The sequence below is a fragment of the Amblyomma mixtum genome, chromosome 3, assembly GCF_055824585.1.
Source record: "Amblyomma mixtum isolate Tamu chromosome 3, ASM5582458v1, whole genome shotgun sequence".
Taxonomy (NCBI): Eukaryota; Metazoa; Arthropoda; class Arachnida; order Ixodida; family Ixodidae; genus Amblyomma; species Amblyomma mixtum.
Genome location: NC_143014.1, coordinates 278,534,034 through 278,558,455, shown reverse-complemented (window position 1 = coordinate 278,558,455; position 24,422 = coordinate 278,534,034). Strand labels below are relative to the sequence as shown.

The 24,422-nt window shown below is 47.4% G+C and overlaps 1 pseudogene across 1 annotated transcript in view; it reads left to right on the top strand.

Annotated features, from left to right (window-relative positions):
- The first annotated feature begins 7,787 nt into the window (after positions 1 to 7,787).
- LOC149354991 (putative ATP-dependent RNA helicase DDX43) overlaps positions 7,788 to 24,422 on the top strand; it is a 32,340-nt pseudogene continuing 15,705 nt past the window's right edge. Inside the window, exons 1-5 of the transcript XR_016289342.1 lie at positions 7,788 to 7,876; positions 12,156 to 12,301; positions 14,003 to 14,185; positions 17,341 to 17,451; positions 17,863 to 17,944. The product of XR_016289342.1 is annotated as a putative ATP-dependent RNA helicase DDX43 (transcript). The remainder of the gene's footprint in view (positions 7,877 to 12,155; positions 12,302 to 14,002; positions 14,186 to 17,340; positions 17,452 to 17,862; positions 17,945 to 24,422) is intronic.

The following is a 24,422-nucleotide window of genomic DNA, read 5'->3' as shown; positions in this document are numbered from 1 at the left end:
AGAGTGCAGATGCGCCTTTCTTTTGCTTTCCAAGCTACCACTCCATTGGTTTCGCAGCTTAAAGCACGGCTAAGGTGTCCACTGCTGGTTATGACGGCGACGCCGCGAAACGCAGAAATGGGCACCGAAGAGCTGTGCTCTCAAAAAATTGCTGATGGTTTATCTTTACTAAAACCTGGTGTGTAAGCGAAAGCTTAATTCATTCCCCGAAGCCAAACTATGAATCTCTAGTCATTGCTTCAACCACAAGCAGCACTCTTAGAGCGCTGCAATTTATTGTATATAAATGTTTTGTTGACTTACTGTCGCCTTGACCGTTTCATCGCTGAGCTCTGCGCAACAGTGGCAGCAGGCTAGGATGCCCTAGACCCAATAGTGGTGACATTGTAGGGAGGCTTTGCCCAACAGTGGATGGCAGCTGCGGGATCGACTGGCATCAGCTACTTCAGCATGGTGCGAAGCGCCTGATGTTTTCCCCTCAATTCGGCAGACTGCTCTAGCTTAGGTTATCGTAGTCTAGAGTCTGTGTTAAGCACTGGAGAGAGCTTTGCTCGTTTTGAGCCTAGGTGGAGTGTTCTGAAACGAAAGCATATCGTGCTGACCCAGATAACGAATATACATCGCCAGGACACCCTGAGGATTATTTTTTTAGCACATTTTGTTGTCCTGAGGACGTGCTCAACAAGTCCTCAGGACATCCTCAAATTACCTCTGAAAGACCTTCTCAGTATGTTTTGAGGACGTGAGATAACGACTGGGCCCAGAGAATGTAGGTCATTATCTGCTTGTTGTTGTAGGTTGTGTGCACAGGGGTTACTTTTGTGAAACAGCTTTTTGCTTCATTTGTCTTGGATTCTAGCAAACAAATTTTGCAAAAGCTAGTGGTGCTTTAGCTTTGGTTAAAGCGAGCCAGAAGCAGTATACAGCTTCACGATGGTTTAGCATGGCAAAGTCTTGTTATGTTGTTCGTTGAGCGTTTCTTTGGTATTCCAGGCTAAACCATCTCGAAGCTACCACTTCTCACTCGGTTTAACGAAAGCTTTAGTTAATTTTTTATGGTCACCTGAACACGTGACATCACGGCCTAGCACGTGAACACCACATGTGGACTTCGTGCATAGGAGCGCCGCTGCTGCAGACCCTGACGTCACGGCCTAGCATGTGAACACGTGCACTTCTTGCCAGGCGTGCTGGTGCTACTTCGTTATACTTGGTTTAGGAAGCCCTGATATCATGGCCTAGCACTGGAACACCACGTCGACTTATTCCTAGGTGCGCCAGCACTCCTTCCGTCATGTACTCGGTTAAAGATGGCGTGACGTCACGCCCTATCACCTAAACGCCACGTTTATGGTGAGCCAAAAGGAAATGCGCATAACTGGCTTCTTAGATCAGTGGTCACCTGATTCGCGCTTTGAGGTACGTGGTCGATCATGTGACTAAATTTTGGTTGACCTTGATGTCCCCGGCTTGACATTGTCTTGACCTTGAAATGACCTTGACCTGTCCAATTGCTTGGCCATTGACCATCCACCGGTTCTCTAAACTTATAAAACTGAAGATTAACCTTGGCTGAGCCTTGAAGGTCATCGGCAACGCAGGGCAGTCTCAGTCCGAGACCTCTAGTAGTGAAGCTACCGCTTCAAAAGTTTCACCATGCTCATCACTGGTTCATTTACTGCATTTGTTGGTACATATACAGGTTGCTCATCATGCACTATTTTCATATAAGGACGACTACAACTCATTCAGGAGTTGAACACTGCCACCTCAGTGGAAGCATGCAGTACATAAGAACAGGTTTAGAAGCGAAAATATCTTGAGATATCTCTCTTCAAGCACATAATTTTCTTCAGTCAAAATTGCTTCTTTCTATTGTACACAAGTATATTTTAATAAACCTGCCAATTTTAATTAATGAAAGCCGAGAGTGAGGGATAAAGCTTGTTTTATCTCAGTTTAATGCCAAAATACTGTCCTGCGATCGGACGTTTGTAGGACATTTGAGGAGTTTTCAGCCTCGATTAGTCCAGCAAAGTACAAACTGAGGATATCATCAAGAGGACTTTTGGTCGTGACGCACCCAAAAAGTACTCAGAATGTCTTGTTCGGGATGAGGACGTTCTGACCATTATAGGACGTCGTCGGGACGTTTGGTGTTGCGACGAGAGCCTGTGAATGGAAGGCGTTATGTTAGTAGACAAAGCATGATGCTCGATTTGCACTCAGTATTTATCTGAAGTAGTGGAGCAGTGCCTCAGAACTTACAACCGAACTATACTATCCCATGTCTCTCTGCGCTCCTGGCGTCTGCACTCTTTCTCTGGGGACATATTGTAACTTAATAGCCAGCAAGCTGGCGTACCTTAAAGAATACTGACCTTTTGCGGTTAAAACTGAATTTTGAACTACGGGATCAATGACCTTGAGCTTCGAAAGTGAAGGCGCAAACTGACCACCTGATACAGTGAACACCTTAGTGGCGCTTTAAGCTATGAAACCAATGGATGGAGCGAAAGCAAAGGAAAGGCGCTTAACTGGCCCCTTGGGAGAGTGGACATCTCAGTCGTGCTTTAAGCTATGTAGCGGTAGTGACAGTGTGTGCTGCATTCGTTGGCATTGACAACGTTGTGGCAAAAAATTGGCAGTGGCTTAGCTCTGCTATGCCAGGATATACGTAGCGTGAGGTGAGGGCGAGGTGTCCACATCTCGGTGGACACCTGAACCAGAGGGAAGGCGCATAACTGCACTCTTGGAACAGAGAACACCCCAACCGTGCTTTAAGCAATGTGGCGGTAGTGACAGGTGTACGCTGCATGCGTTGGCATCGACAACGTTGTGCCAGAAACGCGGCGCTGAAGCCATAGGCCGTCGGCGTTCGTTGTGTTCATTGGCGCTGGCAACGTTTTACACTCCGATCATTTGAAGGAAAGGAATTAGCATAATGGCTCCCTGGGTCAGTGGACACCTGAATCGTGCTTATAGGTATGGGGGGTGATGAGAGAGAAATGTGGGCTTCAGGCATTGACAAGGTTGAGTCTACCCGCCGCGGTGGCTCAGTGGTTACGGCACTCGGCTGCTGACCCGAAAGACACGGTTCGATCCCGGCCGCGGCGGTCGAATTTCGATGGAGGCGAAATTCTAGAGGCCCGTGTACTGTGCGATGTCAGTGCACGTTAAAGAACCCCAGGTGGACGAAATTTCCGGAACCCGTCACTACGGCGTCCCTCATAGCCTTAAGGCCGGTTCACATGCAAGCGACTGAGCGATTGAGCGGCGCGTCGCAGCGAAAATTTCCAACTTGTTGAAACCTCGCCGCTCGTCGCAGCGACGACTCAAAACAGGTTTTTCCGCCGCGGCGACAGGATTCGCTAGCATTTTCGCTGGCATGTGAAACAGGCTTTAGTCGCTTTGGGACGTTTAACCCTAATAAAAAACAAGGTGCCAGAAACGCCGCGCTGAAGCCTTAGGCCGTCGGCGTTCATTGGGTTAATTGGCATTGGCGTTGTCAACGTTTTACACTCGGATGATTTTAAGGAAATGAAGGCGAGGGAGCGCGGCGAGGCACGCCAGCTTTGCGTAGTGACGTCACTTGCTCCTCGCGCATGGGCAGTATAGTCGTACAAGAAAGCACGCAAAACGGCGAGACTGCGGGCAGTATGTAGCTTACGCAATAAAAACGCGGCACTGAAGCTATAGGCCATCGCGATGATCATTGTGTCCATTGGCGTTGGCATTGGCATTTTAGACTCCGATTATTATTGCGAAAGCAATACTACGCCAGGTCTAACCGCTCGTCGCGTGGTCCGTGGACCCCCCTGCTCCTCGAGGAGCATCCGCCGCGCCTAACAGATGCAACTGGTCGATATGGTCGGGACATCACAGTGCGCGAATTTCAAACGAGGCCAATTGTACTTTGGCTAGCTCTGACCCCAGAACGCAAGTTTTGGCGGTGGAGTGGGCTTACAAAGTCGTCGAGGGCTATGTACTCTCGACCACTTAACGCGACCTCTTGCCGAGCTCTTCCCGGCGAATAAAATGTTTTACAATCAATAGTAACAATCCAACCAATTAAATGGATTGTGTAGTGATGCTCCAAGTAAATGGGTCTGAGTTGCGTTAATTGCTTAATTAACCAATTAGCCTAATTAACCTTTCTAGTCAGACCAGATAAATTAATAAAACCGAGTAGGAAATTGGTCGAGTTGGGGAATCGAACTAGGGTCTCCGGAGTGCGAGTTGAGCATGCTAACCACTCCACCATGCCAGCTCGAGGGCTTGTAATGAACAAAGGCGTGTCTAGTGAATATGGTGTCTTCGCTCACTCCCGTCTTTCCCCCTTCCCTTTACGGCGAGGTTCAGATGTCCACCGAGATATGCGAGACAGATACATTTCCTTTCCTCAAAAACCAGTTTACCGACGAGCAAGGCGTAGAGCCGAACGGGCGATGGCGTTCTTTGGACTCCCTGGCAGCGTTGCAAGACGCTGTCGCGTTCCACTCTTAGAGGCGAAGCTTAACATCTTAACCACACATCAGTGACACAAGCAGCAACACCGCGCTTAAGGCTTTCGCCTCACCGCCCTTTAGGTCAACAAAGTGCCCCCCCCCCCCACCTGAATTTTTTTTTACGGAAAGGAAGTGCATTAACTGGCTCCCTGGGTCAGTGGACGCCTGAATCGCGATTTGAGGTATGCATGGGGTGGTGATGAGATATGTGGGCTACATGCGTGCGCGCTGACAACGTTGTGGCAAACGCGGCACTGCAGCAATAGGGCGCAGCGTTTCTTGGGGGAGCAGCAAACTTTCGCGATCAACCATTAACTTCCACCTGCCAGGGTGGGCGCGCTGCATAATGTCTCACTCAACGTTACAGACGCCAAGGCGCGTATAGTTGCCCGATACGCCATAGTTTTCGCTCTCTAACGAGGTTGAGTAGTAGTAAACCGCGGCTAATTAAAAAAAATGGATTCCGCATACGCGTTCAGCGTTTTTTTAGTTTAAACCGAAAACTCCAACTCCTAGCTATATTCGAAAGAAAACATGCTTCAGAGGAAGCTAAGACATAGCTGGTAACCACAATCCTAACGAATATGGTATTGAGGTCAGTGCGGTAATAAATTTAGAAATCAGACATAAATTAACGCTATATCATTTAACTCTCTATCCATAGAGAGGAAGCGTTTTTAAACATCAAATTGCCAGCATGCGCCGCAGTATACATATATTGACTCATGGTACGTATGGTCAAAAATTGGCGGGGGCTTAGCTTTGGTTAAGCCTTGTAGGTTGCGAAAGCGAGCACAGCGCCTCTAACGGAAGGAACGCGACGCGCCGCGTCGAAAGAAGGAACGCAGTGCGTCGCGTCTACAGGTCACGCGTGGCAACCGGCCGCCGCTGCGCGATGACTCGACTTGGTAGCCCATCTCTCACCCTTGTACGACGTCACTAGGCATGACATTAGGTCATTCTAAATGTCACGCGTGGCTACCGGCCACCGCTGCGTGACGACTCGACTTGGTAGCCCATCTCTCACCCTTGTACGACGTCACTAGGCATGACATTAGGTCATTCTAAATGTCACGCGTGGCTACCGGCCACCGCTGCGTGACGACTCGACTTGGTAGCCATCTCTCACCCTGGTATGACGTCAGATGTCATTCTAAAGGTCAAACGTGGGTATCGGCCGCCGCTACGCGAAAGGCCGGTCATGAGCGTAGTAGTGGCTACCGGCCACCGCTGCGTGACGACTCGACTTGGTAGCCCATCTCTCACCCTTGTACGACGTCACTAGGCATGACATTAGGTCATTCTAAATGTCACGCGTGGCTACCGGCCACCGCTGCGTGACGACTCGACTTGGTAGCCATCTCTCACCCTGGTATGACGTCAGATGTCATTCTAAAGGTCAAACGTGGGTATCGGCCGCCGCTACGCGAAAGGCCGGTCATGAGCGTAGTTTTGCTTTAGCAATAAAAGCAAAATCGCTTGCGCGGTGTTGTATATGTGGGAGCCACAAATCAGTGCCAACGCCATCAGCGCCAGCGCCCGAAATTCTGGGAGGGGATTGTGGAGTGGATGAGACAGACTGAGAACACAGAAGAGATTCCTCTGTGCATTCCTCGAACAGACGGGTTTGACGTCCCGTCTGCATGTTCTGCGTCAGGTAGTGACGCGCAGTGACCGAACGATCCGCGTGTGTTACCGATGATCAGCCGGACGCCCCTCTCCAGCTGTACTGTGCATGACGCGTGTGCTTGTATTCAACTTCAACTAGATCACCACGCGCGTACGACCTGTACATAATATATATGTCAATATGCTGTTGCCCTCACCTCTTTCATTTCATTTCTACACCCTGCCTGCTACTTTCCGCTGCCCAGCTCAGGTGCTTCCCGTAGCGATGGCAGTGCCGGGGCTAGCAAAAATCGTTGTATTTCATTTTATTTATATGTTTATTGAAACCGCTACTACTACTTACCCGCCGCGGTGGCTCATTGGTTGCGGAGCTCGGCTGCTGGCCCGAAAGACGCGGGTTCGATCCCGGCCGCGGCGGCTGAATTTCTATGGAGGGGAAATTCTAGAGGCCCGTGTGCTGTGCGATGTCAGTGCGCGTTAAAGAACCCCAGGTGGTCGAAATTTCCGTAGCCCTCCACGACGGCGTCCCTCATAGCCTGAGTCGCTTTTGGATGCTAAACCCCAATAAAATCAAAATCAAACTACTACTACTTGAGGAGGGTAGTGGAGAGGAGGTTTCCGTGCACAGCGGGTGCGCACACAGCGGGAGGCAGATCGAGGAGTAGTACATCGCTGCCAAGTACCTCCTTGGTCGCTGCCTTGAAGAATCAAAGTTTCCTGATCGGCGCGCCACCTGAGGGAAATGAAACAAACTGTACTCTAGCTATAAAATCAGTGAAACAGAAGCAGGAAATAAATAAATGTGTATCAGTCTGAAAAATAAAGAAAAGTTTAACCCTTCAGAACTGCACGGTTATGATTGGTTACGAACTGTTGTAGTTTTATTTGCGGTTCTCAGGTGGCGCTTTCATCCTTGATGTCCGAGCTTACCTAAAGCAATCTAAAGTGTGGTCACTGAAAATTGACTTTGTTTCAAGCGGAAACGGCGGAGGTTCGCAACAACTGCAAATAAAGATAACTACTTCTCTAACTGCCGTTAACTAAAATTAAAAAAATATTCTAGCTCTCTGCAATTATTTTGAGAAGGGAATTAGCCGAGCCTCAGCAACTTTCAATGCCAATGCTATGACGTACGTCAACGTGGCGTCGCTGTAAGCGCACGTTCGTCGCCCAATCAGCGTGCTCTGCGTGGCTAACCTGCTACCCCTAACCTACGCATCGCCGCGCAGCCGCCGCACTTCGAGAACCTCTCAGAAGTGGATTGGTCGCGCACCCAATGCGGTTCTGGTACAGTCCGAAAGGATAGCGAAGTGTCCTTGTTTCATCACTAACAGTAAAGCAAACTGTGAGTTGAACATCTCTTTTTATAGCTGTCATTTGAATGGCGTGCGTCTGCGGTATGTACTGTCGCGCTTCGTGCCATGCAACAGTTCGCTGCACGAGCTTTGCATGTTCGATTTGCTTGAACACGTGGCGTTTCCCTTGGTGAAATTGCAGTGTGCACAGAGTCACGGCTTTGTTTTCTTGTGCAAGGCTGAGAGGACGTTTTATTTTAGTTTTTTTTGGTTAGTATTTACCGAATGAAAGCTTGGCGTTGCGTTGAGTGTTCTCATCGTCTTTGATTTGCTTCAGGTGATATCAAACCACAGCATGTCTAGGTCTGTCGACCCAGCGACTTGTGAAGCTCCGCGGTGTGGTGGCCGATATAATGGCGCTGGAGGTGGCGGCAACCGTGACAGGTAATTTCTTTGTGGCGATTTTTGACCTCGTGCAGGCTTAAAACGCCATGTTTGCCACAAACGTTCGAAGCTCGAGTGTGCTACTCATTCGGAGTTATGCTTTCCGCACATGTAGTGTCTCTACAGGGAACCTGCGCTGAAGTTTGCCTTGTCGATTGCAGCGCCGTAAGAAATGTGCCGGGTTACTTGTTTTTTACTTGTTGCAAATCAGGCTGTGATAATTCGGTGAACGTAGTTTACTACGACACAGCGCTGATTTCCAACCCTGTATGGTTGCCTTTTTTCTTCCGAATGCGCGTTGCCACGTGGCTCAAGCACCTGAACAACTGGCCCGCAGTTCCAATGACACTTGTGAACGCGACTGTAACTTTCTTGTGCTAGATTGGAAATGATCAGTGTAACACTATCTCATCTAGGCCGAAATCTTGTCTAGCGATTTGGCTTTTAAGGCGAAAGCCTTTAATGCCTCATACTGTCGTTAACAGCCGTGTCGGCAGATTTGTCCGCGTTTCGGCGACAGTACTTAAAAAGAAACTGCGTCGAGGCTGGGAATCGAACCAGGGCCTTTGGCATTTGAAGCGGCGACGCTAACACTCCGCCACGAAGGCTCAAGGTTTGAGCATCGAATGGCATTGGCTCCTAATGTCATTAATCGGCTGCTACACGGGAACATTTAATGCCAGTAAGTTCGAATGTCATTCGCCATCGAATGAGTTTGGGGAACTCATTCGCATTCGATCTCGAACCGAATGCCTACTCTACTATCCCATTCGAACTGAAATAACGTTCACAAAGTAGCAAAATATGGTCTACGTTATCTGATCAGTGATTTAACATCGGTACTTGCCTAGATTTTTCGGAATGGACGGAAGACTGCTCTCGACGGCGTGCACAATCTTCGCAGAAGCGAGTCGAGAAGCTGCGTTGACATAGTGCGCCATCTGTCGAGCGGCGAGGCAACCGCCATCGCCGGCAAGGCCGTTGGCGCGCTTGCTTCGAAGGTGCAGATCGTCTGCTCGTGGAAAATAATGCTACAAGGAAGAGTCACCGCTTCTCTTACTCTTCCTTGTGGCATTATTTTTAACGAGCAGACGATCTGCACCTTCGAAGCAAGCGCGCCAACGGCCTTGCCGGAGATGGCGGTTGCCTCGCCACTCAACAGATGGCGCACCATGTAAAAGCAGCTTCTCGACTCGGTTCTGCTAAATTTGTGCACGCCGCCGAGAACAGTTTTCCGTCCATTCCGGAAAATCTAGGCAAGTACCGATTTTGAATTACTTATCAGATAACGCAGACCATATTTTGCTACTTTGTGAACGTTATTTCAGCTCGAATGGGGTAGTAGTGACGCGGGTTCGAACCCGGCCGCGGCGGCTGAATTTATTGAAGGCGAAATTCTAGAGGCCCGTGTGCTGTGCGATGTCAGTGCTCGTTAAAGAACCCCAGGTGGTCGAAATTTCCGGACCACCTCAACTACGGCGTCTCTCATAGCCTCAGTCGCTTTGGGACGTTAAACCCCATTAAACCAAACTAAACCAATCGCATGGGGTAGTAGATTTTGCATAGGAATTTTTTTAAAGCCTGCCCCCAAATATTCAAGACCCGGTATTTAGTTCTGCTAAAAAAAATGTTAATTTTGGTGTGAACCTGTTCACACTAGAGGCACTTGTGGATAGCTATTACTCTCGGTCTCAGCAGCAGCCAACGCAAGCAGCAAGCGTGAAGCAGGGCCTTTCCCGCGACCGTCGATCATTTTGGGTTGCGTGTTTCTTGCCGGTTGTTGTTCCATGTTCGTTTAGCTCGGAAGTACTTAAAGATATGGCTGAGCAGTTCGCCTTTTGGAAGTCATTTCCGCGCTCCGTGCTCCTGCGCGCGCCGCCATGGAGGAAAAAAAACTAGGAGAGAGTGCGCTCAGCCTCTGCAAGCCATCCACCTCTGACGCCGCTGCCGAGGGCCCTTTTGCGCACTGACTCTTGGGAAATAGGCCCTCCTCCACAGTTACCAGACTGCCAACCAGCGGTGCTTTTTAGTGAACGTCCGTGCTCCGATGTAGAGCAGAAGCGCAGCGCCTGTGTTGCAGCTTTGGCGGAATGCGTACCGAGCTCGAGGTTGTCTGAAGGCTCCGCGTCTCAACACTTCTGTTGATTACACTCTTGAGTTTTTGGGTGCACTGTAGAAAACTGCAGGTGAACTTTTCATCAAAGGGTGCGGCCGCGACCTCGTCACTGTTCAACTGTGGTTCATAAAGAGAATGGAGAGGAATTCCTTTCGTCGTTATACACACATACGGAGCGTTTATTTCAGCGCATGCTGTAAGCGGAGAACTCGAGAGTAGGCGAAGAAACGAGCCTCTAAAAAAGGGCGCAGCGGCTTCCAGAGCGCTCACGGCGGACGGACGTGTTTAGCGAGCGCTCCGGCGCCCTGCGCAAGATTCTGTTTCTCAGGCGGACTTCGGCCGGCCCATGGGCCCGCCGTTCTCCGCTATTCTCGAAGCACAAGTCGCGCCGAGTACGCTCGCGCACATACGCGGTTCCGACGTGAAATGCAGCAGTGAAGTATTGGTCTCTCTAGCTGTCGAGAGAGAGAGAGCCGGCGGCTTTACGTCTGCCCCCGCGCGGGGTCCCCCGGCCACTGCGCACAATCACTTACAAAAAGAAGTAAACCGTATGTACTGCATAGCCGCGCGCACGTATCGTCCTGTCTCGGACTAATCACGCGCCCGGCACACTGCACTAGCGGGCGGGGTGGGGCGCCCGGCCGCGTATACCGTCCGAGGTAGCACCCACGGAGCGTTCGTGTCACGAAGAGCAAGCGGGAAGTCAAGTCCGCCTGCTCGATGAACGCACAAAGGCTCACTATTGTTCTGTCACGGATACGCGCACTGCCGCGCGGCCACAGGAGCGCTTCGAGACTGCCCGGGATGATTCCCAGCGCCCTGTAGGCCGCGAGCATCTCGCGACGCGGCACAGCGAAGGAAAATGAGCTCCAATGTCTCCACTGCGCCGCAGTCAGCGCACGCGTCGCTCGGGGATGGTGGCCGCTGCGACGAGCGAGCAGTTTGTGCTCACCACGGAGCCGTCAGTGAACACAAGCAGATGGTCGCGCAGTTGCTCGTAGAGCGAGAGAGCGAAACCGAAACCAAAATCCGGCTAAGAGCTACCGCTGCCTTGTCACGTGAGGGCCCTTTTCCCATGATGCTTTCCACTATATTTTTTATGACTAGGCTTCAAGATTGTGACGTCATGCTCCCTCCTAGTTTTTTCTTCCTCCATGCGCGCCGCCGTGTCAGCCATTTTGTTTGTTTACATGTATCGAATATGTGGTTGACTTTGTACTTGGCTTGGCTTCTGATGGCAAGAGTGCTGGATAATGGCCGGAAATGATATTTTAAGCTTATAATATTGCACAGAAATGTTCTCACCCGCTCTTGAAACACTACCCAACAATTTCAAACATCTTCATGTGTGCTGACGTCTTTCAATTGCACTATTTTTTTTCACTGGTCGCCGCGGCCATCATTTTCCAATGACATTTTTTACTGTGTAGCACCGAAAGAGACCGAATGACATTCGACGGTTTGAATGCCATTCTGATCAGATGACATTAAATTTGCTAGTCTGACAGGGGTATAAGACACCCTCTGATCTAGGCTAAAATCTTGTCTAGCGATTTGGCTTTTATGATTTGTTTTCATGAAACAGTTGACCAACTTGTGTCAGATTTACATGCTATAAAATAGCAGTTTGATGTTGCTTGTGCTGAGGTGTAGAGTGATTGTAAAATAACTATGAAGGAAAAAAATGGGACATGTGCACAGTCTTTGTGATTTTCTATTCATCTTATTCATGTTTTAACCAATAATTCTTGGTTAAATTATCACTGTGCCCAACCTTTAACATTCATGAACCGTAGGGCACTCATGTCATCACTGGCCAATATTAATTGAATTAGTGTAGTAAGTTTGGCAAGCCGGTAGGGCTACACAATTATTATAACAGCTTAAGAGACCTAGCTGCACACATGGAGCACTAACCAGTTGCTGTGGCCACCTGGTTTGTGTTCCTTGTGTGTGGCTAGGTCTGTTGCACTGTAATATTAAGCAATATTAACTGCACATTGAGTGAAGAGGGTATATGTTAACAACACTGTCATTCGAGTTCTTTGCACATCATATATGGCAGGGGTTTTGAAATGAATGTGCACCCCTGTTGCTAAGGGACAAGGGAGGAATAGATAACTGCTTGTATTCTTTTCAATTTTCTTCCTGTCCCATATTTAGAGGACCTGGCAGGGGCCGTGGCCGATTTGGCACGGAAAGACATGTTCAGCGATCTGACGGTGTAGGGAATTGGAGGAATGGGGCCGACGCAAATGCAAATACCGAGGTGATCGTTGTGCCGGCAAAAGATATCGGCAAGATAATTGGTGAGTCTGCACTGCTAACATGAAGAGTGAGGAGATATTCAGCGTGACACTTGGGTGTGGTTGTCGAGCATAATTGTCCTTGTTTCTTTTGGCCAAATGCATGCTAACAAAGAGATGAAGATTTGCTAAGGTTTTTTTTTCATTTTGTTCAGTTTTGCTCTTGCTATCATCAGTTAGGAGTCACATTCCAGAATTCAGCAAAAAGTAGCACTAGCACTAATGAAGGGCTTTTCTATTACTTAGCTTGATATGTACTATTTTCACCATAAAAAGACAGAGGGGTAAGAGAACAAACACAGGCACTCACTTTCAACTGATTTCGTTTTGTTTCAACTAACAACTGTCATCTCACTGCAGCAGTGGTCTATTGGCTTGGGCATCTGCCTTGCATTTGGGAGGTGCAGCGTTCAATCCCCAGTGCTTTCAGGTACCCAGTGGTGATAATGTGGGTTCAGGTTTTCCCCTGACCTAGTGCTTGGCTTCACTGGGATGAAATACTTGGGAAATGGGCCTTTGACCCCACCTTGAGTAAATGAAAACTCCATATGCCTTGGCACTCTTTGGCTACAGATGCCCTTGCGGCATAAAAATTCGTCATCGTCGTCAAAAACATCCTCTTAAATATTGACACCTATGCGTTACAACCAAACTCAGTGCTTCAAAAATATGAGGCTGGAAGGCAGAGAACATGTGAAGACAAAAAAAAGGACAATTAAGCGTGGTTAGGCCAACTGCGAATTAGGTGCACTCTCACTTCGCTTTTCACTTTGGTTTTAGTTGAAGGCTTGGTTTAAGAGGACAATGCGATAGTGGTGTGTTCTGGATCCCTTGTTTAGGATGGAAGGTGATGAAGCCAACATCTAAAGCACAGTGCGAGAGACTGGCAGTTAAACAAGCGAGATGTTCAGCTGTAGTGGTCTAATGTAGTGGGCAACGAAGCTGATCTGAGTGGGTAGTTGGTTGTTTGGGCTAGGGATGCAGAGGCGTGAAGAAAAGAGGTTGGAAAGGGTGCAGGGTCACTAGTTTTTAGGAGCCCGCTCTCCATGGCACGGGGACAAAGGACAGTCTCCTTCACTTTTCTGCCTAGCCTCTGCTGCATTGCCATAAAAAGTTGTCCTTGAGTATAGCTTGAAATCACAGGCGACTAGTATGTAAGTGGCTTTGTGAAGTGGGATTAACCGCGATGTCATGTCAACCTGTCTACACCTATGGCTGGATGGCCTCTTTTGAGGGGAATTAGCTGCTACCTTCTTGACTTGTATCCTACTGCAATCAATTACAGCTACTCAAATGACTGTTCTGAACCAACGAGTATAGAAGAATGGGGAAATGAATGGCTTGCTAGGATATCTTTGTAAGAAGCAAGCAAGTCTGCTGGTCTTGCCAGTGGTGCATTCTTTCTTCTAGTTTTTCAGACTATTTGCTGTCTAAAATGAGCACTTCATTTTGTTTCCTTGCTAGTAAAAGATTAAGAAAGTAACAAATTTTTCCTCCTGTTTTCAGTGGCATCAAAAGGCCCTTCGCTTCTTTCAAATCTGTTCTGAACCAAGTCATCCAGCAATGTAAACATCGGCTGCAAATTATTGCAAGAAGGGTTGCATCACACTGATCGAATTCCTTGCGGAGAGGGTCACATGTTGAAAAACCTGTTTGTGTGTGGCGTGTACCCAGGGTAAGCACTCTTATTGCATCTGATTACAGGCAAGGGTGGCTCCAAGATACGGGAGCTTCAGGATTCCAGCGGTGCTCGCATCAAGGTCTTGAGGGATGAGGATGATGGCGGCTACGATACCTACCATGAAGCAAAAGTGAAGCTTTCGGGCCCCAATGAAGCCCGTCATAAGGCACAGCAGCTCATCGAGGAGCTCATCTATCCTCCAGGAGGTATGTAACAGTGCCCTTTGTCTCACTTAGCAAAGTTTAAAAATTGAGTTTCAGTGACAGAAGGGGTGCCTTGCCTTGTGGGTGCCTGAAGCAAGAAAATTTTTTATGGGCAATAACATGTGAAGCCCTACTTTTTGAGGCCGAAAATTTCAGACATGCATTCTGCAAGTAGGACTGGCCCCTCCGAGAGTTGCCCATAACTTTGCCCCATGGTGCCAAGACTACCAGTGGCAGGATGTGCGAAAGTTTGCCTGGGGAAATTCTGGGCTGGAGCTATGATGTAGTAGGTGGGCCGCCGATACCTTGCTTAGAGAGGCTGCATGGCCAGCAAGCAAACAAAGCTGTGTGCTGTGGCTGTCTGATTCTTCTCGTTTGCATGTGCCTTGTTGCATTCTATTTTTTTTAAACATATGCTACTTCCTAAACTATCTGAGGTGACTTCATGTAAATGGTTCATCTTATAAACCACCCAGAACATTGGGAGCACAAAAAATGCTTACTTCATGACCTTTCACCCTTGCTTTCACCAAGACCTTTTATCCCAAAAGACCACTTACTTTTAGCCCAAGAGACCACTTACCCTTGCTTTGTGCATGGGAGGAGTGTCTAAAATTTGACGCATGTTTTTTTATGCATGTGTTACGCTCTCTTTCTGTTGACTTGTGCCATGCATCGATTTTCTACTGGACACACGTAGCTCACCATTTTTGGCAATGTTTTGTGGCTTCTGGGTGATGTGAAAACTTCGTGCTGGGCCTAGATCTTAGTGGAGAAGCGAGCAGTTAGTCATTTAATTGAGTCTGCTGGTTTATGCTGCTTGGCAGTCTTCGGGGGCTCATTCCCCTTCGGGCTATAGCTCCTGCACCACTGAGAATGATATCTTTGTCACTATTAAACTTTGTCACTGCCAGAAATTTATTGGGGCTTGTCTGCATCCACCTTGCTCAGGTGATGAACCCCATGCTGCATCTTTTATTTCGTAGTGCTGCCTAGAGTTCAGTCCTTGTGTCATCTTAATGAGTTGGTTGCTCATATTGTGCTACTCTACACTTCCATGCAGCATTTATTCATTAATTTGTGTATTAATGCGAAAACATTAATTGTCTATATTCGCGGTTTCGTGTCAGATGAAATTTGACACACATTATACCCGCGGGCCTTGCATCGTTCAGAAAAGATTTAGGTGTAAAAGAATGATTGTATGAGATAGAGGATGACAAAATGTCACTGCGCACCGAATTTGGTTGATGTGGAATCGGTTAAGTAATTAGAGGCAAAAAGTCAATTAGTTGTTGAAAAAACCATGGACACCAGTAAAGTGGGTGGACGTTAAAACAGCCTTGGACGTCGAAATAGTATAAAACAAAAAAAAAGATTAAAAAAGCACAAACCATGTTAAAGAAAGGTGTCAGTTGATTTAAAAGTAAAAAAAGAAAATGATAGAACCAAATGAACCAAAGAGAGTCGACAATGTGGAACAGGCGTCATTGCTTTCGCATTCCCCCAAGTCGGCGCAGTGATCTCTAACATTTTTTACCCTCGGGAACGAAGCATTATGGAGGGTTTGGGTGAGCAACAAGTGTTGGGGCATATGAAAAAATAAGAAGGCAAAGGATGGCAACTTCTGATCATAAAGCTTTAGCTAAGGCATTTTTTAATTGTGCATTACCATAGGTGGAAACATTGCTAGAGGGAAGGAGATTCGAATCCTGTGGTATTTGTGGTAAAAAAGAATGATTGCTAGTTAGTCTTCACAAATGGTGGTGTCATTGGATTTGAACTGCTGGTGCAGTGATAACACCATTTCTTAAATTATAAGTAAAAAAACCTAGCTATACTGGGTGGGGCTGTTTACAAGAGTGTGTTCTGAAGCGGTGGGCATGCTTGATACAGTAAGATTTGGCCTACACATTACACTCCAGAATGCATGTGGTGTGGAGAGATAGCCACCCCTTACCCCTTCACGTGGGGCTGTCGGGCAAGCCCGATAGAGCCCAAAATTACAAACCCGTCACTCGAGCAGTGGAAGGAGCGTCTGTCCAGCTCCGACCCGCAAGACCAGCTTGTGCTGGTTGAGCGGGCCGGGGAGGCAGCAAGAACCAATGGGATCCTGTACCTAGGAACACCACATGCAGCTCAAGACCCCAACCCCTAAACCCCGTCCCATTTTGTGGAATAAAGTTTTATGCTACTACTACTACTACTGGTGCATCCAGCGAGAATTAGGAAAATACAAGTTATTGCAGCTGTTAGTAGTTTTGTTTCAGTTTATTGCCGCGTTTGTTTTCAGTTAGCAAAACCATAGAAGCTAAGTTATCTTGGCGGGATCTGCCTTCCAGAGCATCAAGATGAGACTAAAGAGTGTTGTGGTGTGTACTTATGTATTAGATTTAAATTTTAAACCCTTCATTTGTATGATGTACACTGTTCTTTGCTGGTTTTAGGGTGTCCGAATGTTTCAGGAACACCACGAGTTTTGACTCCTTACTTTTTGGTTCATTTTTTATTGCTAGCATGTGTAGTGGACAGAACTTTTGAAGCACACTGTACATACCGATTTGCCTTTGCCTTTTCTGTGCTCTCCTCTGCAGCTGAAGTAGGTATGTAGTAGTATTTATATGTTTCTTGCTTCAGAGAAAGGCAGTTTTCATGGGGAAAGGTTTGCATGTGACACATCATACAGGGAGATACAGCCCCATTGAACGTATACAGCCCGAGGGGTTTGCTTGTGAGACCTGTAGAATGCCTCTTAATGGGTTGTCAGCAGCCATAATCTCTCTTAAGAGGAATGGCTTCATGTCCACAATCCTTCCAAGCTTTGGACTGCTAGGAGGCCGTGCTAAACAGCTTAGAAGCAAACCCCTTGGGCTGTATACTTTTGGCAGGGGCTGTATCTATAAGTGTGTGCCTTAATTTTAGACATTACAGATGAACACATCAGAAAGAAATGATTGTTCTAATATGCTAGGGTCATTTAGGTTTTTGATTGAGTTTTATTTACACCAGTTTGTAGCTTCCGCTGGTGAGACATTCTTTCTGTGTTCTAAAGTTGCTTCTGGAAAAAGCTGGTAAATGGCACCACTGAATCTTTGTTAATGATTCTTATGTGAGCTTTCTTTTGTTCATCGTGGTGCGTATCCACTCCTCCACTGCAGCTCGCTTCAGCAAGAGAGAGGCGAGCTCGAGCGAGGAACAACCGGTGCCTGTCATTGACTGGGCCAGGCTGATAGCCGAGTGCGACGAACAACGGAAGAAGCACTGGGCCTGTGAGTGCAGCTTTTGTAGAGCAGCTATTTTCCTCTTTTTCGGAAAAAGTTGGGGGAGGGGGCCTCTTGTTTGCAGGTTTGCGACTTTTCCCTTCTCACCTTGAGAATAAAAAGTACTTTGGGCTGTCATCTTTGAATAGCTGGTTTTGAAATTTAGGATTTATTTATTTGACTGGAATTTTTCTTAAGATGCATCTCGAGGGATGTGGCAGTGTTTCAGGCTCATCAGAAATACGCAGTGCACAAGGATCTCGCTCAGCTTTTCTGATTGGAGGCGTATAGTTTAAGGGCTGCAAGATGTTCAAAACTTTTTCTAACTGTTGAGTGTGTTTGCATGTGCATTTGCATTTTAGTGGAAAAAAGGAAACCTTTGTTGATTAAGTTGAACATTCAGTTTTTATCTCCTTGCAGCGCTCACACCCATCATCAAGAACTTCTATACTGAAGACCCACGCGTTGCTTCTATGTCTAGAGCGGAGGTGGAACAGTTCAGGTGAGTTTGTGTTGGCAAGGCTGAAGCTGTGAGTTTCAACTCACATGATTGAATGCGCATGATATTTGGAGCAAGAAATGAGAATGGCACATTGTCTAAATTCTAACACATGGCATATTTGAGTTCGGTAGAACCTCTTGTTATGGCACAATATTCTGAGACTGCTGTTGAAAGGATTGCAGGCTGAGTCTGATTCTGTTTTTCACCGTTGTTCTGAAGAAAAGGATGCAAAGGAGTGTAATGAATGACAGTAGTAAGTGAAATGAGGTTGGCTCTGTGTTTGACTGCTTAGAATGCTGTTTAATGCAGAACAGCCCTCTGCTAGGTCCTGGGTGCCACATTTTCCTGGCTGCTATGTTTTTGTGAGCCAGTTCTGTCCGAGCTCTCAAACAAACCCATGCTGTTACATCGCAACTGTGCCAACTTTCCCCCATGCTACATCACGACTGTCATTCAGGATGGGGATTCAGTCCGTGCCGGCATTCTGACAGTCAACATTTGATGTGTGCGGAATGGCGACAGATCCAAACCGAACTCCATCAGTGCTTGGCAGGCACCGTGTTCAGCAGTTTGAGGCATGTTGTACCTATGCTAACGCCGAGCACACTTGTGGACATTGTGGATCTGGTTGCAGCCATTCGTGCAGTTGAGTCACCGCTGAAGTGTGAGCACAAACGACCGAAGGCACGAAAACGAAACTATGCTGTGGCAAACGCCGCGTTGGCAGTGCTTTGCGGGGGGCAGTGCAGGCTGGCCCCGAGGTGTGTTTGTCATCCGTATTTCCCCGGTTGCCTGTACCTTAAAAGTGCAGTTCCTGGGTTCCCATAGACAAGGATTGTGCAGGATTAAAGTGGCCACCATGAAAACAAACAGCGTGGAAGCGCACACATGTACCCAGGCTTTGCCGGCTCCATGCACCCTCCCTCTTTGCTTCAGCCTCCTCTCCACCAACAGCTCCTCAGGCCAACTGAGCCATCACAGGGTGCTTGGGCCATCCAGGCATGCAAATGATCGCAAGAGCTACAAATACAAAGCCCTGCATATAAATTAAAAGTTAGTTTTGATAATCTCATCACAATCCACAGAGCCCCCTCTCTCTGGTACAAATAAGTTTCTGAAAATAACCGAGTAGAAATATTTAAAAAGATCAAAAACAAGGTAATCGTAGCTGAAACTGGGTTTTGACACCAAATGATGACGTCACTTGTGAAGAATTGGCTGGAAGGAAAGTGGCTTGATCTGTGCAAAAGGCCTGGGAAGAATGTTAATCACTGATGCTCCATGCTCAAGCGTAAGGTGAAATTGAAGCCTGTAGAATGCCGTTGTCAAGTTTTCAGTTTTTTTTTCTTGCTTGTTAATTTTGTCTCCTTTTTACATGCCATGTGGAGTTTCTTGCAGCATCTGCGTCTCGTTGGAAGTGAAATGTGCTGATGTCTGTGGGCTGATGTATCACTGCAATCAAAATAATCTGGCACTGGCACAATTAACATGAATGTCAAACTAAATGTCGTTATTAATGCACAGATTTTACTTCTTCGATAACACAAAATCTTGCTGCAACATAACTGTGCTGTAGAAATATACACAGCAATGTTTATTAGCACCCAAAGGGCAGTAAGTTGCATCTATCAAGCAGGCGTGGCCACGGAGCTACCGCACCCCTAAGAAACTTCCTTACCCTTGCGTGGCACTCAGCAGAAAATGGCTGCATTATAAAACTGCTCTGAATTCTGGTCTGTAGGTTTATTTTCATGATAATTACTTTTTCTGGACACCAAAATTTGTGCTTAAAAAGTTGCATTATAGTAGAATCTCAGTGATACGATCCCTATTGATACAAATTCGTGAAATTCTCTAGCCGGAGTGCATTGTGTATAGTATGCAGAATTTCATGTGTTCTGAACAGACTCTTGCATCTCTCCGGATGATATGAACGTGCAAACAAAGACTGTGCCCTTGAGCACAAATTGTTGCCCACACAGTGCCGGTGTGCAATTGCCAGTCGTTTGGTACCCACCACAAGCAGCGGTGCGTGGGCGTAGATAAATCGTGTCGGCTGTAAACAGATCTATGTGAAGAAATTTCCTTCGCTTCTGCTTTCGATGGAGATTTTGTTCATATCGGGTGATAGAAACATTTTTTGTGACCTCGTACAATTTGTATCATCCAGATTCCAATGTATTGCCTTTTTGTCCAGCAGTGTTCCAGTACATTTTTGTGAACTGGCTGTATGAAGTCGTGAATAGCATTTGTGGTATGTGCAGCAACATTTATGTAGTTTAGGCAAGTCTAGGAATCTCTTTGTAATCACATAAATCCACCATATTTACGGTTAGTTCCTGCTGGATGATGCTGAAAAAGTCAAAACATTGTTATCCTTGGTATTATAACAAAGCTGCTCAGATCCATTGTGCACGTGTAACAATGGATGTGGTACCATGTGAGCCGTACAGTGAAATTGGCAGCAGTTTCATTATAAAATATTAATCCGTGGTTGCTCTTCTGGGTGGGGAGGACATTGTGGAACCTGCGCTGAAACCTGCCGTAGCTCTCGGGTGTGTTTAATGCCACAGTAGAGAGAGAGTTGCCTATTCACACATTCCTGGTGATTGAGATTTGAAACCTTAATGAAGAGCTGTCAAGGAAAGGAGGTCTGGTATGTCTGGTCTTATAAAATAGCCTAACGTGTTGTGGTTTTTTGTGCACAACGCAAAATTGCCTAGCAGTGGCAGTTGCCCTCTTAGTGGAGCCTTCAACTAGGCCTAGCAGTCAGGGCAGTGACCCCCAACTTTCCCCGTGTTGAAAGACAGAAGCCACAGCAGTGGGCATGGGAGAAGTTGCCAAGACAGGGCTCACAAGGAGAGGCAACAAGGGTTGGCTCACTTTGTTCATGCCTTGAGTAACTCTTCGTGGCCATGTAAGGAGTTGTAGTGGTGATGTCACGTGGCAGGAGTCCAATAAAGAGAAGCACCCATTTCTACCTGATGAAAGGCAGGGCAGTGCTCGGAGAATTTTAAGGTATAAGCCTTACTTGCCCCATTGAGCGAAAACCCATCTGTCTGTCTCTCCCTCTGTGCGTGTGTGCCTGCATGATAAACTCGATGGCACCCATAAAAGATGGTGTCCTCATGCAACCTGGAAGGTGGTGGTTAAATTAGTGATCGGTCACGCGGGGTTGCTGAGTAGAACCTGGATCGCACAAGTCCCACCGGTGGCAGCACCTGCCGTCCCAGGGCAGTGGCATATCACTTAAACTCTGCACCACTGCACCAGGAGTGGTATGAGTACTCCCAGGAATGTATGAATGTTAAGCAGAGAAAGATCAATACTGCATATATGGGCAGCATTAACCCACTAGCTATCATGTCATACCCTTAAGATGGAGCGCAGGCCGCGATACGGCGGCGACTGCCTTCATGAAGTTAGCGCGCAGATCAGAAAGGGTGTGGTGGTTGCTACTTGAGCCGTGCAGAGGTAGAATTGTCACGTGTGTGGTTTACATCATGCCGCAGCACACGGCACTGCGATTACTATGTGAGTGAGCGAGCTTGCACCTTCTCGCATGTAAACATTCTTAAGTATGTCTGCAGACTTCTTTGTTATCCCAAGGGACGAGGGGGATATCTGGCTTCAAGGGAACGGGAAATAGCGAAACGGGGAGGGATATCTGGCTTCAAGGGAATAGGGAAACGGGGAGTGATATCTGGCTTCAAGGGAATAGGAAATAGCGAAACGGGGAGGGAGATCTGGCTTCGAGAGAATAGGAAATGGGGAAAACTGGGGAGGGGTGGTGGAAGGAAGGCTCTGAGAGCAATGTGATGCATCTGCATGCAACCCTTTTTGCTGCGTATGCATGCTTACCTTGTGGCGGTGATTATGCATGGCCATTGTTGTGAGGTTGGGGAACACACCTGCATCCAACTGCTAAAATTGTTGCAAGTGCAAGTAGAGACTGGGATCACGTGCGCTTTCTTGCGACGAGAGGGGGGATAGCTGCTTGCCATTCAGTGCTGGTAAGTCGTGGCGATTAAAAGGCAGTCCTGGCCTTCAACTGCTGCTGCTGCTGCTGTGGCAAAGGAGAGGTGCCCGTAGTCCAGGTCTGTGCGGGCAGCGGCAACGGGTGTGGCCTGGCCTTGAAGGAGACGATGTGCCGATGAATCTTGTGCCATGGACCCCGAGGGCCACACTGGCGAGGTGGCCGTAAGCACTTGGGAAAGCTTGCTTGGAAGTCTGGGGACAACTTGTCATTGATTGGAGGCAGCAAGTGTAGAACAATCCCACCTGTAGCATACAACAACTCGGCTCAACTAGCTTTAGCATGTTGCTGGGCTGATGGTTGAGATTGGAGCTGTTCATCAGTCCATTCGTTGGTCTGAGATTCAAGCCTGCCAGTTTGTTTACGACCTCCCGCGATGGTGTGGTGCAGTGATAGACTTCATGAGGTTGCACACTTGATCTCCAGCTGTCGTGATTGCATAACAAAAGGGAAGAGGTACTAATACTTCATGTGTTCTATGATCACCTTCCCTTGATAGCATTTTTGTTGAATGTTCATGCACTGTTAAGGAACTTTTTGTTGGCTTTAGTAAATACAAATTTTTGGTTAAACGTTTTTAGCCTTCGTATTCTTGTTGACTTATAAGATACTGGGCATTGAGAGGACGGTGCTGTTCACCTGAAAAAGCTGAATGCTGTCACTGGTGTTATTGGCACTAGAGGACTGCATGGGCTGCATTCTGAAGCGCGCGGCTGGACTGGGCTCGGGCCTGAGAATGCAGCCTGTGCAGTGCTCTGATGGGCATTGTTGAGTGGACTTGCTTGATTCACTTGGCTTGAGAATGTGCGCAGATGTGGGGTGATGTTGCTGGAGCAGAGAGATGTTTCCTATGTCTTGTACTCTTCTCTTGCCACCTTTGTTCAGAACTCTGTCTTTGTGGCTCTAGTTTCTTCCTTCCCCTGGCAGTTTCTGGGGCATTGGGTTGGGTTACTTGGTGAATTAAGAGTAGTATTTACTGGTGCAAAAAGACAACAGACTGTCTGCTACATGCGGGCAGGACTTATGGTAGTGTCTAGTCTGCTTGCCCAGCACTCTTCTCACATTCCTCCTTGGGCACTGTTTTTTGCTTTAGTACCTGTAATCCTGTCATTTGCCGTGGCTGGTGTGGTGGACTGGTTCATGTTCATGCAAGCAGGCTGACAACAATTTAGATGACTAGTGGTTCATGTCACTGTTTGGAAGCATGTAGCATACTGGCCTGAAAGTTCCATTCTCAGTTGAGTGTAATGCTTTGCACTAAGTAAAGGGCAGAGAATTTTTTGAGACTGTAGGCATGACAGTTGTATCAGGTGTCCTGAACTGATCCTTTTTTAGATTTAAGGTGTCCTATTTAATCGCTCGCTTGCTCCCATCATCTTATGGCCCTATTCTGGTCGCAGCAGTCAGGCACATGTTGGCTCATCTTGCACCGGCTGCTGCACAATGTGGGCCTTTATATTAACTGCGCAAGCTTTGTCCTGTGTAGTGAGATGATCACACTGACATGTACCTTGAGAAGCATCCATTCATCTCTGCCACCATCATCATCAGCCCTACTACAGCACACTGCAGATTACAGGCCTTTTCCATCATTCTCCAATTGTACCTAGCTCTGTTTTGTGCCAGCTGTGGGCACCCTATCCTCACAGACTTCCTTAGCTCATCTGACCACCTTACCCACAGCCGCCCCCTGTTGTGGAATGTCTCCCAGTATATTCCTGAAATACTGAAATTGAGAAAACTCCCATTTTTTTTTTATTTACAGCCTTTCGTTATGTGCAGGTTTCATTTGAAGACGTGAAAAGGACAATGCAGAACAGAAACCGAAATGAAAAATAAGTGTTGTTGAAATAGCCTAGCAAATGTTCACAGTAAATTGTCACTACTTGAAGTCATAAACATGGAGAACTCCTCATAGTCACGTTGAAAGCACAACTGTGGTAGGAGCTACCACAATCTCACCGTGGCTCGCATGATGCTGCTGCGTGTGGGGCAGGGAGAGTCTGCGAGTTGGAAGCACCCCTTTTCCTCATCAGGCACCCCCATGCCTCATCATTGTCGACAGAAGGTTGTCAGCAGAGGTGTCATGCTTTTCTAATCTGAACAGAAAAAAATATTTGTGCACGATGGAATTCGAACCACCATCCTTCCATTCCGCAGCTGAGCGTTCTAATGGCTACGCTACTTCCTGCCAACACACATGTAGTTCTCCTTGTCTAGGATGCTGGAGAGTGTTTGCAGAAGGGCGTCGAATCAGACGGATGCCTCCCAAATGCCCTCCAGTGTCTCCAGCATTTAAGATTCACAAACATTTGTGTACTTACATCTTAACCACACATCAGTGACACAAGCAGCAACACCGCGCTAAAAGGCTTACGCCTCACAGCGCTTTAGGCCAACAAAGTGCCCCCCTGAATTTTTTTCTATGTTACCCTTCTCTTG